At 31.2% G+C, this 13922-nt stretch overlaps 1 protein-coding gene across 1 annotated transcript in view; it reads left to right on the top strand.

Annotated features, from left to right (window-relative positions):
- Positions 1-967: 967 nt before the first annotated feature.
- The window catches only part of LOC142326414 (neural cell adhesion molecule 2-like), a 390692-nt gene continuing 377737 nt past the window's right edge, over positions 968-13922 (top strand). Inside the window, exons 1-2 of the mRNA XM_075368903.1 lie at positions 968-1055; positions 13780-13833. The gene's annotated coding sequence lies outside the window, so the exon portion shown is untranslated. The remainder of the gene's footprint in view (positions 1056-13779; positions 13834-13922) is intronic.

The raw sequence follows: 13922 nt of genomic DNA, 5'->3' as shown, positions 1-13922 counted from the left end.
GCGTATGGTAGTCATTCGTGTAATTGTTGTATCTATATTTCAGTGTACACGTTTAGTGAGTACATCATCGTTCTAATACCGAAAAATATTATTGAAGTGTAATTCAATCATTGTGTAAGTCAATTTATGTATTTCTCATACGTATAATATAACAAAGTAATATTTAAAAGCTACTTTTCATTATGCACGTAGCTACTTTCTTGTACTTCGTACTTAATGTATGTATGCTTTATATGTACATATATATAGTAATTCAGTCAATGCGTATGTAAGTCGATTTATGTATTTCTCATATATATGTATATTCTATTATATTATATACATAATGTAACAAAATAATATATAGGATACTTTTCATTATGCACATAGCTACTTTCATGCACTTCGTACAAAATTAATATATAAATAATATTTTTAATATTTTTGAAGTGAGTATTATAGAAACCTTAGGTTCAACCGCCATTTCTTTCTATGAAAGTAATGATTCTTTGGCGGTTGAACGTGAGGGTGTTTTCTAGGATGAACATGTGTTTCTAGTTAAAGACCTATATATGTTTATAAGAGATTATTACTTATCTACATTTCGCATACACAAAAGAAAGAAAAAAAAAACAAGGTGACAGGTCTCGAACGAGTTCAACAGTTGATTCAGTTAACTGACGCCTTTATCCATTCGGCTACACCGGCTGCTTGGCGCATCGCTTGAAAATTGTATTACATATGTTGCAAGTTATCTTTTATGTATAATTAGTGTTAGCAATATTATATGATCATTACAACTGTTCATGTTATTTGTATTAGATGTGTTTTCGTGTTGGTTCTAATCGGACCAAGTAAGCAAATAAAGAGTGCCTATTTAACAAAACTTTTTTTAAAAAAGTCATTACAGAAAAAATAAAACTTTTCGTTATTTCAACTAGATCTTTTTTTCGTTTCAATCACAATGTAATTATGTGATAATGTTATAAATCTACATTTAATACTTATCTAAATGTATAACATCTTTAGGAATATGAAGATCTTTAGATTGATTAATTTCATTCAACTATGATTGTGTAAGATCATTTTATATATGTATATTTTTAATTTATTTTTATTAACCTATATTTTCAAAAATTATTACTACAAATTGGGTAAAAATGTAAAACTCATTAGTTAAGTTCAATTTTTTTCGATCTATTACTTAAAAAATAATATAACTTATTATTATTAGTTCATATCCTTTATTTTATATTACTAATGTGTATGTTGCTATCTATTTAACACTTTCAGCACCATGTGTATAGTTATTATACACAGTAAGACTTTTATGTAGACCATGTGTATACATATTATACAAATGAGACCCAGTTCACCAGATAAGCTCATAATCTTAAAAATTTACCCTGGGCCCAAGCAAATTTTTTTCAAAAACAAGCAATATTAATGTAAGTTAAGTAGTTTGATGTACTTCAAATTATATTTTAATCAATTTAAGTCCAGTTTTAATGCGTGTATAAAATATATACATGTGGTCTGTGGAGAAAAATTGGTAAATGGTCCACAAATATAGCAGAGTACTTATAAATTTAAGAACATAAGTATACTGGTTTCTACAATATAATTATATTTAATATTCTTCTCTAATGTAAAAATACAAAAACTCATACAACTAATTAAAGATACAACGAATGACATAGGCCAACTATCCTAAAGTTTTACGTTTTTTTATTCTATTACTTTCACTGTTTATAGTCTAAAGTTTACTGCTTCTCAAGAAAAACAAATTATTAAATAACAAGCAATATTATAGGCCTATCAATGTACCATGACGTATCAACAAAACGTAACATACAGTATTTTACTTCAAACTATTATTTTTACTGTTTATGATTGGTAGTCGACTGATTCTCTGAAAAATACAAATTATAAGTTACCCTAAAGTGCTTTAGAAGTTACTTTATTAGTTATTGTTTCTACTATAATTGGCAGTAGACTGCTGCTATAAAAAATACAAATTATTAAGAAATGCTATAGGCCTAACTATTCTAAAGTATAAGTGTTACTTTAGTCTATTATTTCTGGTATTTACAATGTGAAGTTCGCTGCTTTATACACTTATGGATTTTTAAAAAAAACACTTCATACACATAACATTTTCCTTACAAGATAAACACTTACTTAATAAGTAAGTGATAAGTTACTTAAGAGTAACTTCGAGTGTCTTCTTAGCAGCAGTATTTCTATCAAATATTTTAGCAAAATGTGGATAACACATTACACACCTTCCTCTTTTATTAATTTGTACAAATTGATAGTCAGCTGGAATTATATTTGGTGGTTTCTGTGTATTATTTTGAGGTTTTAGATTGAAAATTATAAGAGTTGCTAACATCTCTCTGAAGCCTAAAATATCAATTGATTTATTTTCAGTGATTTCAAATAGTGCCATTGCATTGACTACTGCAGTATTGAGAAGCAGTTCAAACAAAATTTTTCGATACCACTTAACCCATCTTCTTATTGGGGTGGCATATGATTCTAATTGATCTGCAACATCTATATATGATTTTGCTGCATTATATTCTATAACAGTCGAGAGCTTTTTTACAATACCTCGTTTAGTCTGAACTTCTGCCATCTCAGGGACATTTTTCATGGTAATAAAAATAACATCACGTTTATCTCGCCACTTTCCTACGACGACTTTGCTTGTACTCAGATTACAAACCATTTCACCTCTCTGTAATTTTGCATCCATCACATTAAAAGGATTAAATTTTCTTTTTCTGAGAAGTGTACTAACAAGATGAGTTTGCTTTTTATTTAATTTTTATTTAATGTGTAAGCAAGACTAATGCTGGTGTAATAATTGTCTGCATATATAGTTCGACCCTCACCAAGTAAAGGTGCACTTAATTCCGTAACAACTTTTTCAGAAACTGGCACTCCTGAATTGTCTTTCTGTTTACCACTGTTTAATTTCAATTTCCAGGTATAACCTCCTTTTAAGCATAGTTTAAACACTTTAAGTCCGTACTTGTGTGACTGTAGGAATGTATTGACGAAAAAATATGCTCCCACGAAATACTCTCATCAATACATAAATTCTCTCCTGGATTATAAGCATATTGAAATTTATTGTTTAATAAATCTATAAACGGAGATATTTTATAAGTTCTATCATTTAACAGTAATTTTTTATTGTCTGATACATAAATCATGCTTAAAATACTCTCAAATCTATTGCATGACATTATTTTACAAACACTGTTAGCGTACATTGGATTACTTGACCAATAATCACGCAATTTAGGTTTGAAATCTAATCCCATCCATATACTAGACATAAGAACTGTAGCAGTTCAATTTTATCAATATCTTTCCACAATGTAAGGCGTGAATGTGGACGATCAGTTTCATTTAAAATTGCATTAATAATACATTGTTCTGCATAATGATCAAGTCTTCAAGAGATCAAGTACTTCATCGTCAACAAAAATAGAATAATAATCAAATACGGTACGTTTACCTCGTTTTAGTTGTTCCATAACAGCATGATTAATTCCAGGAGCATAGGCTGGATTAAAATCGATTGAGAGAATTTCCTCACTAACAGATCCCCATTGTAATTGATTTGGCAGAGACTGGCATTGATTGTCTCTGAGAATATTATTTTCTAGGGGCAACTCATCTAAATTATCTACAGGCAAACTTCTACGTTATTTTTTTCAGCTAATAATGTAGGTTGTTCAGAAAGTTCAAACTGTGTAAAATCATCACATTCACTTTCTAAATCACTAGATTCACTTTCAGCATTGTTAATATCAAATATTGGGTCATCAGAGTCTGAGATATCGGCAAATTCACTCGAGTCACTATCACTATTATTATTTAAGACGTCCATAATGTCTTGAGAATTCATCATCAATTATTTGCATTAACAGCAACACATAAGTCACAAAACAACAATCATAACCACAAAATTTTACTAGCAATGCTAAACACATGGACTCAAAGTCAGCTGATTTTGTGTAGCTGACAGGGCTACCAATGTGTTAAATCTTACAACCCAAAGGCATAAAACTTTTATCCCAGCCCAGACCTACACATTAACCCACACAAATCATTGCTAGCGTGAAGAATATTGATACCCAGCCTTCTCAACTTGGACAACACATGAGAGACAGTATGATACACACAGCCTGGGGTGAAACTGTGACTGTGTATATCATTGATACACATGGTCTGGTGAAAAAAAAATTGGGAAATCTATCGTGGGCTACTGCAATAACACTGCCATATATGCCTGGCGCTGAAAATGTTAATAAATAACCCAAAGCCCCAATGATTTGAGAGGATGATATGTATGACATGTAGATGAGTCTTGAAAAAACTTTGGCCTACTATTCCTGATATTTGAGGTTAATTTAACCCCGATCACCAAAGTACACCGATTTTTTTTTTGTCTTCAGTCATTTGACTGGTTTGATGCAGCTCTCCAAGATTCCCTATCTAGTGCTAGTCGTTTCATTTCAGTATACTCTCTACATCCTACATCCATAACAATTTGTTTTACATATTCCAAACGTGGCCGGCCTACACAATTTTTCCCTTCTACCTGTCCTTCCAATATTAAAGCAACTATTCCAGGATGCCTTAGTATGTGGCCTATAAGTCTGTCTCTTCTTTTAACTATAGTTTTCCAAATGCTTCTTTCTTCATCTATTTGCCGCAATACCTCTTCATTTGTCACCTTATCCACCCGTCTGATTTTTAACATTCTCCTATAGCACCGCATTTCAAAAGCTTCTAATTTCAGATACTCCGATCGTCCAAGTTTCACTTCCATATAAAGCGACACTCCAAACATACACTTTCAAAAATGTTTTCCTGACATTTAAATTAATTTTTGATGTAAACAAATTATATTTCTTACTGAAGGCTCATTTAGCTTGTGCAATTCGGCATTTTATATCGCTGCTGCTTCATCCATCTTTAGTAATTCTACTTCCCAAATAACAAAATTCTTCTACCTCCATAATCTTTTCTCCTCCTATTTTCACATTCAGCGGTCCATCTTTGTTATTTCTACTACATTTCATTACTTTTGTTTTGTTCTTGTTTATTTTCATGCGATAGTTCTTGCGTAGGACTTCATCTATGCCGTCCATTGTTTCTTCTAAATCCTTTTTACTCTCGGCTAGAATTACTATATCATCAGCAAATCGTAGCATCTGTATCTTTTCACCTTGTACTGTTACTCCGAATCTAAATTGTTCTTTAACATCATTAACTGCTAGTTCCATGTAATAATTAAAAAGTAACGGAGATAGGGAACATCCTTGTCGGACTCCCTTTCTTATAACGGCTTCTTTCTTATGTTCTTCAATTGTTACTGTTACTGTTGCTGTTTGGTTCCTGTTCATGTTAGCAATTGTTCTTCTATCTCTGTATTTAAACCCAAATTTTTTTTAAATGCTGAACATTTTATTCCAGTCTACGTTATCGAATGCCTTTTCTAGGTCTATAAACGCCAAGTATGTTGGTTTGTTTTTCTTTAATCTTCCTTCTACTATTAATCTGAGGCCTAAAATTGCTTCCCTTGTCCGTATACTTTTCCTGAAACCAAATTGGTATTCTCCTAACACTTCCTCCACTCTCCTCTCAATTCTTCTGTATAGAATTCTAGTTAAGATTTTGATGCATGACTAGTTAAACTAATTATCCTGTATTCTTCACATTTATCTGCCCCTGCTTTCTTTGGTATCATTACTATAACACTTTTTTTGAAGTCTGATGGAAATTCCCCTTTTTCATAAATATTACACACCAGTTTGTATAATCTATCAATCGCTTCCTCACCTGCACTGCGCAGTAATTCTACAGGTAATCCGTCTATTCCAGGAGCCTTTCTACTATTTAAATCTTTAAATGCTCTCTTAAATTCAGATCCCAGTATTGTTTCTCCCATTTCATCCTCCTCAACTTCCTCTTCTTCCTCTATAACACCATTTTCTAATTCATTTCCTCCGTATAACTCTTCAATATATTCCACCCATCTGTCGACTTTACCTTTTTGCATTATATATTGGTGTACCATCTTTGTTTAACACATTATTAGATTTTAATTTATTTATCCCAAAAGTTTCCTTAACTTTCCTGTATGCTCCGTCTATTTTACCAATGTTCATTTCTCTTTCCACTTCTGAACACTTTTCTTTAATCCACTCTTCTTTCGCCAGTTTGCACTTCCTATTTATAGCATTTCTTAATTGCCGATAGTTCCTTTTACTTTCTTCATCATTAGCATTCTTATATTTTCTACGTTCATCCATCAGCTGCAATATATCGTCTGAAACCCAAGGTTTTCTACCAGTTCTCTTTATTCCGCCTAAGTTTGCTTCTGCTGATTTAAGAATTTCCTTTTTAACATTCTCCCATTCTTCTTCTACATTTTCTACCTTATCTTTTTTACTCAGACCTCTTGCGATGTCCTCCACAAAAATCTTCTTTACCTCCTCTTCCTCAAGCTTCTCTAAATTCCACTGATTCATCTGACAACTTTTCTTCAGGTTTTTAAACCCCAATCTACATTTCATTATCACCAAATTATGGTCGCTATCAATGTCTGCTCCAGGGTAAGTTTTGCAGTCAACGAGTTGATTTCTAAATCTTTGCTTAACCATGATATAATCTATCTGATACCTTGCAGTATCGCCTGGCTTTTTCCAAGTGTATATTCTTCTATTATGATTTTTAAATTGGGTGTTGGCAATTACTAAATTATACTTCGTGCAAAACTCTATAAGTCGGTCCCCTCTTCCATTCCTTCTGCCCAGCCCGTATTCACCCACTATATTTCCTTCCTTGCCTTTTCCAATGCTTGCATTCCAATCTCCAACTATTATTAAATTTACATCTCCTTTTACGAGTTTAATTGCTTCTTCAATCTCTTCGTATACACACTCTACCTCATCATCATCATGGGCGCTTGTTGGCATATAAACGTTAACAATCGTTGTCGGTTTAGGTTTTGATTTTATCCTTATTACAATGATTCTATCGCTATGCGTTTTGAAATACTCCACTCTCCTCCCTATCTTCTTGTTCATCACGAAACCTACTCCTGCCTGCCCATTATTTGACGCTGAGTTAATTACTCTAAAATCACCTGACCAAAAGTCGCCTTCCTCTTCCCACCGAACCTCACTAATTCCTACTATATCCACATTTGTCCTACCCATTTCCCTTTTTAAATTTTCTAGCCGACCAACCTTTTTCAAGCTTCTAACATTCCACGCTCCGACTCGTAGAATGTTATTTTTTAATTTTCTGGTGACCACTTCCTTAGTAGTCCCCACCCGGAGATCCGAACGGGGGACTATTTTACCTCCGGAATATTTTACCAAGGAAGGCGCCTCCATTATTGCTATGTGAAAATGCAGAGAGCCACATTTTCTTGGAAAAAAGCAGCTGTAGTTTTCCATTGCTTTCAGCTGCGCAGTACTCAGAGGACTGAGTGATGTTGATACGGCCGTTTAAGTCGTCCTGACTCACGCCCCTAACAACTACTGAAAGAGCTGCTGCCCTCTTTCAGGAATCATTCCTTAGTCTGGCTCTCAACAGATACCTCTCCGATATGGTTGCACCTTCGGTCCAGCTACTCTGTATCCCTGAGCACTCAAGCCCCCTCACCAACGGCAAGGTCTCATGATTCATAGAGGAGGTAAACATTAAATAAGTGTTTTTTAAAAACTTTCACTAGTTAAGTGTGTAAAATAACAGTTTAAATAAAATGTTTTTTAATTACTTTATATTCGTTCATTTAGTAGTTAATAATGACATATATTGAACAAAATATGACGGCATTGAAAATTATTAAGTAAAAATTAAAATTGGAACAAGATTAATACAACAAAAATATGTCTATTTTTAAAATACACAGCATGTCCTACGAGGAAACCGAGATTTTTCACAAATGTAATTGTATTCCTCTCATCAGAATAATGAAAAAAGTTCATATAAACACAGGTCTGGAAACTGTTCTTTAGCGAGTTACGGCTAGCGAAAGATTTCACTCGGAATTCAGTTCCACCAGTGAAATGTGGTGGTACTGTAATTTTTAGGATTTAATTCAGCGACAAAATTAAATATCTATAGTTTTTGATCTGAAAAATTGAATAAAATAGATTTCAGAACTATATTTCCAGTATTTTTTATGATATACGAAGTAAAGCTAAATATTTGTTGTCTGAAAACCGTTTTTTTAGGTTTGCACAATACAATAAATTTGTTAATTGAATAATAAATGCGTAAAATTTATTAACGAAGCTTATCAAGAATTTAATTCTAAAAATATTGATGTAAATACTTCCAATAAAAAAAATCAATAAACTTTTTAAAATATCAATGTTTACTGAAGAAGGAGAACAAAAAATAAATGAAATTAAAAAAAAGATTGTATTTAATTTTGTTTTAAAACCATTTTTTTTTGTCTTCAGTACATTTGACTGGTCTGATGCAGCTCTCCAAGATTCCCTTACTAGTGCTAGTCGTTTCATTTCAGTATACTCTCTACATCCTACATCCCTAACAATTTGTTTTACATATTCCAAAAGTGGCCTGCCTACCTGTCCTTCCAATATTAAAGCGACTAATCCAGGATGCCTTAGTATGTGCCCTATAAGTGTATCTCTTCTTTTAATTATATTTTTCCAAATGCTACTTTCTTCATCTATTTGCCGCAATACCACTTCATTTGTCACTTTATCCACCCATCTGATTTTTAACATTCAATATAACTCTTCAATATATTCCACCCATCTATCGACTTTACCTTTCGTATTATCTATTGGAGTACCATCTTTGTTTAACACATTATTAGATTTTAATTTATGTACCCCAAAATTTTCCTTAACTTTCCTGTATGCTCCGTCTATTTTACCAATGTTCATTTCTCTTTCCACTTCTGAACACTTTTCTTTAATCCACTCTTCCTTCGCCAGTTTGCACTTCCTGTTTATAGCATTTCTTAATTGTCGATATTTCCTTTTACTTTCTTCATCACTAGTATTCTTATATTTTCTACGTTCATCCATCAGCTGCAATATATCGTCTGAAACTCAAGGTTTTCTATCATTTCTCTTTATTCCGCTTAAGTTTGCTTCTGCTGATTTAAGAATTTCCTTTTTAACATTTAAAACCATAGGAAACGATTAATTTTTCCCCTCGATTAACGTCCTAAAAATTTCGGTACGACCTCATTTCATCAGGGAAGCTGAATTCCAGGAGAAAACTTTCGCTAGCCGTAACTCGCTAACGAAGCGTTTCCAGACCCATATGTGAAACTTTTTCATTATTTTGATGAGAGGAATGCACCTGTGAAGTATGTATTTCCTCATGGGATACTTGTGTATGAGAAATTTTATTACTAATTTTGTTTGTTCTCAACAATTTCTCATCCATTTTTATTTTCATGGGGGAAACGGTTATAGAGAACATTAATTGTGTTGTTTTATCAGTTTATAGCAATTTTAATTAAAATTATGACATTTTAAGTAACTAAATAACATTTAATTAATTTATCTTTAGTAATTTAGCTAAACATGATGATGTAACTTGACATATTTCCTAAGTATGAAGTACTAGGTTTTAACACATTTTGTTAATGTGAATTTGGTGTGGGCCTGCACGTTTCAGATACAGAACAGCATGTTATTTTTTTTTTCCGTTACGTTTTTTATGGTAAAATCACTCAACCTACTTGATTTTATCTCCTTCAATATAGGTAGTATATAATGCCCATTTGAAAGAAAAAATATATATTTTACGTATCAGAAATTTACAGATCCAATCCTGTTGACGAAAATAAAAAAATAATAACGTAGGTAGAGCAATAGAGTTTATCTCAACTTGAAGTAATTTATTCATTTGAGAAATTAGTTCACAGTACAATGGTTAGAATTTTTTTAATAATAAAAATTAAATTAAGGTAGGTTCACTTTTCATTTCCATTTCGTATACGATTTATGCTTTTATGAACAATGATAATTCTAATTCACTTACTAAAAGAAAGCACGTGTAATAACGAAACAATTTACGCAGAAATTTATTTAATTGTTTTTACAGTGTATTTTATTTTATTACACGCACGATTGGATTTTTTTTCATTAATATTTAACACTTCTGAAAATATTTTTTTTCGATTAACATTTTTTTTACGTATATGGAATTTTTAATTATTCAGCTAAATAAGTTACTTCGTGATCTTTTAAAATGATATATATGATCACTGAACATTTTTGTTCAAATTTAATATAATACTTCATCACGAAATTTTCAAAAATAAAGAAATGAAATCGTATGAACAAACCACTATAAAAATATTTTTAAATGTTGCTGACTTATTCAATTCTTCATTCATTTCAATTTTTTTAGTTTAACGCCGAGTTAAAAACTTCTGTTTGATGATAATCTAGGGCCTAATAAAATCTACCTTTATTTCAGTCTGTTTTATTATTATTTTTTGTTATTTAAATCTAATTAACAAAAAAATTATTTAAACTAAATTACCTCGATTGTAAGGAATACTACATCGGACAGACAGGACGTAAATTTACTTACATACAGATGAAACGAACAGTAGAATTAAGTTTGCAAATTATTTTATAAAACAGTTTACCCCTACAAAAACTTAACGCAATCTAAAACTTTGGAAAGACAATATGAAAATTGTACACAGAAAATAAAAACTTCAACAAATGTAAAATCTTAACGTATACTAAAGATAAAGATGCTACGATTTGCTGATGATATAGTAATTCTAGCCGAGAATAAAAAGGATTTAGAAGAAACAATGAACGGCATAGATGAAGTCCTACGCAAGAACTATCGCATGAAAATAAACAAGAACAAAACAAAAGTAATGAAATGTAGTAGAAATAACAAAGATGGACCGCTGAATGTGAAAATAGGAGGAGAAAAGATTATGGAGGTAGAAGAATTTTGTTATTTGGGAAGTAGAATTACTAAAGATGGACGAAGCAGGAGCGATCTAAAATGCCGAATAGCACAAGCTAAACGAGCCTTCAGTAAGAAATATAATTTGTTTACATCAAAAATTAATTTAAATGTCAGGAAAAGATTTTTGAAAGTGTATGTTTGGAGTGTCGCTTTATATGGAAGTGAAACTTGGACAATCAGAGTATCTGAGAAGAAAAGGTTAGAAGCTTTTGAAATGTGGTGCTATAGGAGAATGTTAAAAATCAGATGGGTGGATAAAGTGACAAATGAGGAGGTATTGCGGCAAATAGATGAAGAAAGAAGCATTTGGAAAAATATAGTTAAAAGAAGAGACAGACTTATAGGCCACATACTAAGGCATCCTGGAATAGTCGCTTTAATATTGGAAGGACAGGTAGAAGGAAAAAATTGTGTAGGCAGGCCACGTTTGGAATATGTAAAACAAATTGTTAGGGATGTAGGATGTAGAGGGTATACTGAAATGAAACGACTAGCACTAGATAGGGAATCTTGGAGAGCTGCATCAAACCAGTCAAATGACTGTTTCAGTTTCCAGATTTCAACGGAAATATTATTTTGACCATCCCTGAATCCATTTTGACTAGTGTCGGCGTGACGTCTGTACGTACGTACATATGTATATATACGTATCTCGCATAACTCAAAATGATTAGCCGTAAAATGTTGAAATTTTGGATGTAGAACTGTTGTAACATCTAGTTATGCACCTCTCCTTTTGACTACAATTGACTGAACTACTAACCAAAAAAGCCATAATTCAAAAAGATTCGAATTTTGAACATTTCTTAACGGTAGTAATAACCCCTCACTAAGAGCTTTTCAACGGTATATTATAAGTGGTACTTATTTTCATCGGTTCCTCAGTTATAGCCAAATAAAATTTTAATTAATGAAATATTTGGAAGGGAGGGCACATCGGTTCGAATCAAACATCATCTCCTTTTTTTAACTTTTTTATAATTTAAATATATTGTTTTATTAATAATTATTAACCCGTGATTGAAAAAAAATTACGATAAATAATTATTTAATAACAACAATAAAAATATATATATATGAAAAAAATAGAAATTATTAGTGAAATAAAATTTTATGTACTTTTAAAAATGTGTATGTGAAATTTAATAGGCATTACTGCACATATGTATATGTAATAGATTTGGTGAAACATCTGATTATTTAATATTAATTGAAAATTATAATTTAGAATCGTATTATTTTTTGGATTGTCTAGTTTAATCTAAACATATACTAATCTAACTTAATTTATTTAATTATTCTGGAATTTCTGTTTAATTTTTACTACATTAAAGTTAACAACAGAGTAACTAAAAAATAGACACTCACAAGAACAACATTTACACTGAGGCATACATGCCCGATCTTTGAATAAATAACAAAAAATTCTTATCTTTTAGTTTTATTCGGCTGATATTTTCGGACAATAATGATCCATAAGTCGGAGTTGATCATAGTTTGGTTTATTTGTTTTATGTTGCCAATTATTTAATCGCACTTTGGTTTGATATAATTCTTCTGATCTTAATTTTTGTACAAGTTCTCGTGAAATTTTTTCTCTTTATATTCATCATCCATTTTTAATCGTTTTATTCTTTCCTTGGTTTTAACATTTTCTTCCTCTATATACTTAGCATCTTCTGTTAATATTTTTATTCTTTCTTTGTTTGCAACATTTTCTTCCTCTTTATATTTATCATTGTCTCTTAACTTTTTGTTCTTCCCTTGTTAGTAACATTTTCTTCCCCTTCATATTCATCATTTTTTCGTTTTTTTGAGATATGTTTATTCATGTTATCTTTCTTTTTCCTGTATGATTGTTTCTTTTTCATTTTTGATTAATCACCAAATCATGCAATAATTACAACTGAATATTTTACACTTTAAGGTCGAATTTAACATTTGTAACCGGTATAATACAGGAGTTCACTAAATGGAATAGTTTAGTTATTAACTATTTATACGATTTAATTTATACGTCACACTAGAAATCTGAAACTTTTGTTAATCAGCAACTGACGCAGATACGAATAATACTGATCTAGTAATACGAGTAATATAGGGACTTTAACTCTATCCTAATATTTCATGTATAAATATTTGATGTTAATAAAAACGAATATTTCATCAATTGTGTGATTCTCTACTTAATTAAAAAATTGGAGGATCGCATCTCACTTTCAAATAAAATAAGTTTAAAGTGAGTATATGTATTTTAATAGGCGTATAATGAAGTCATGTAGGGTCCACATCAAATTTTGTTTTAATCTTGCTGTTGAAATATTAAGAGCCTTTTTGTGATGGTAAAAAAAAAAAAAAATATTACTTCACGAAAAATGACGCTTATGTACATTCATTTTGTAGATATGTAGGTTAGATGTAACCCACCAGGTTGATCTAATGGTGAGTGCGTCTTCCTAAATCGGCTGATTTGGTAGTAGAGAGTTTCAGCATTCAAATCCTACTAAAGGCAGTTACTTTTATACGGATTTGAATACTAGATCGTGGATACCGGTGTTCCTTTGGTGGATGGGTTTCAATTAACTACACATCTCAGGAACGGTCGAACTGAGACTGTACAAGACTACACTTCATTTGCACTCATACATGTCATCCTCACTCATCCTCTGAAGTAATACCTGAACGGTAATTCCCGGAGGCTAAACAGGAAAGAGAAAGAAAGATATGTAGGTTAGATGCTATTTTTATTAACTTCATTTTTTTTTTGTGTTTCAGGTAATCAACTGATAAGTTTTGATATACATTCTATGAAAAAAAACAAACAATTATGTGAGTAGCCTACAGTTAGTAATAAGTATTTTAATTTTTTTAAATAAATTTTCTGTTTTTTTAATTTTTTTATTGAATTTGGTTTTTTA

The sequence above is a fragment of the Lycorma delicatula genome, chromosome 6 (assembly GCF_047948215.1).
Source record: "Lycorma delicatula isolate Av1 chromosome 6, ASM4794821v1, whole genome shotgun sequence".
Classification (NCBI taxonomy): domain Eukaryota; kingdom Metazoa; phylum Arthropoda; class Insecta; order Hemiptera; family Fulgoridae; genus Lycorma; species Lycorma delicatula.
Note: the sequence above shows the minus strand (reverse complement) of the source record. Positions and strands in the feature narration are given on the sequence as shown.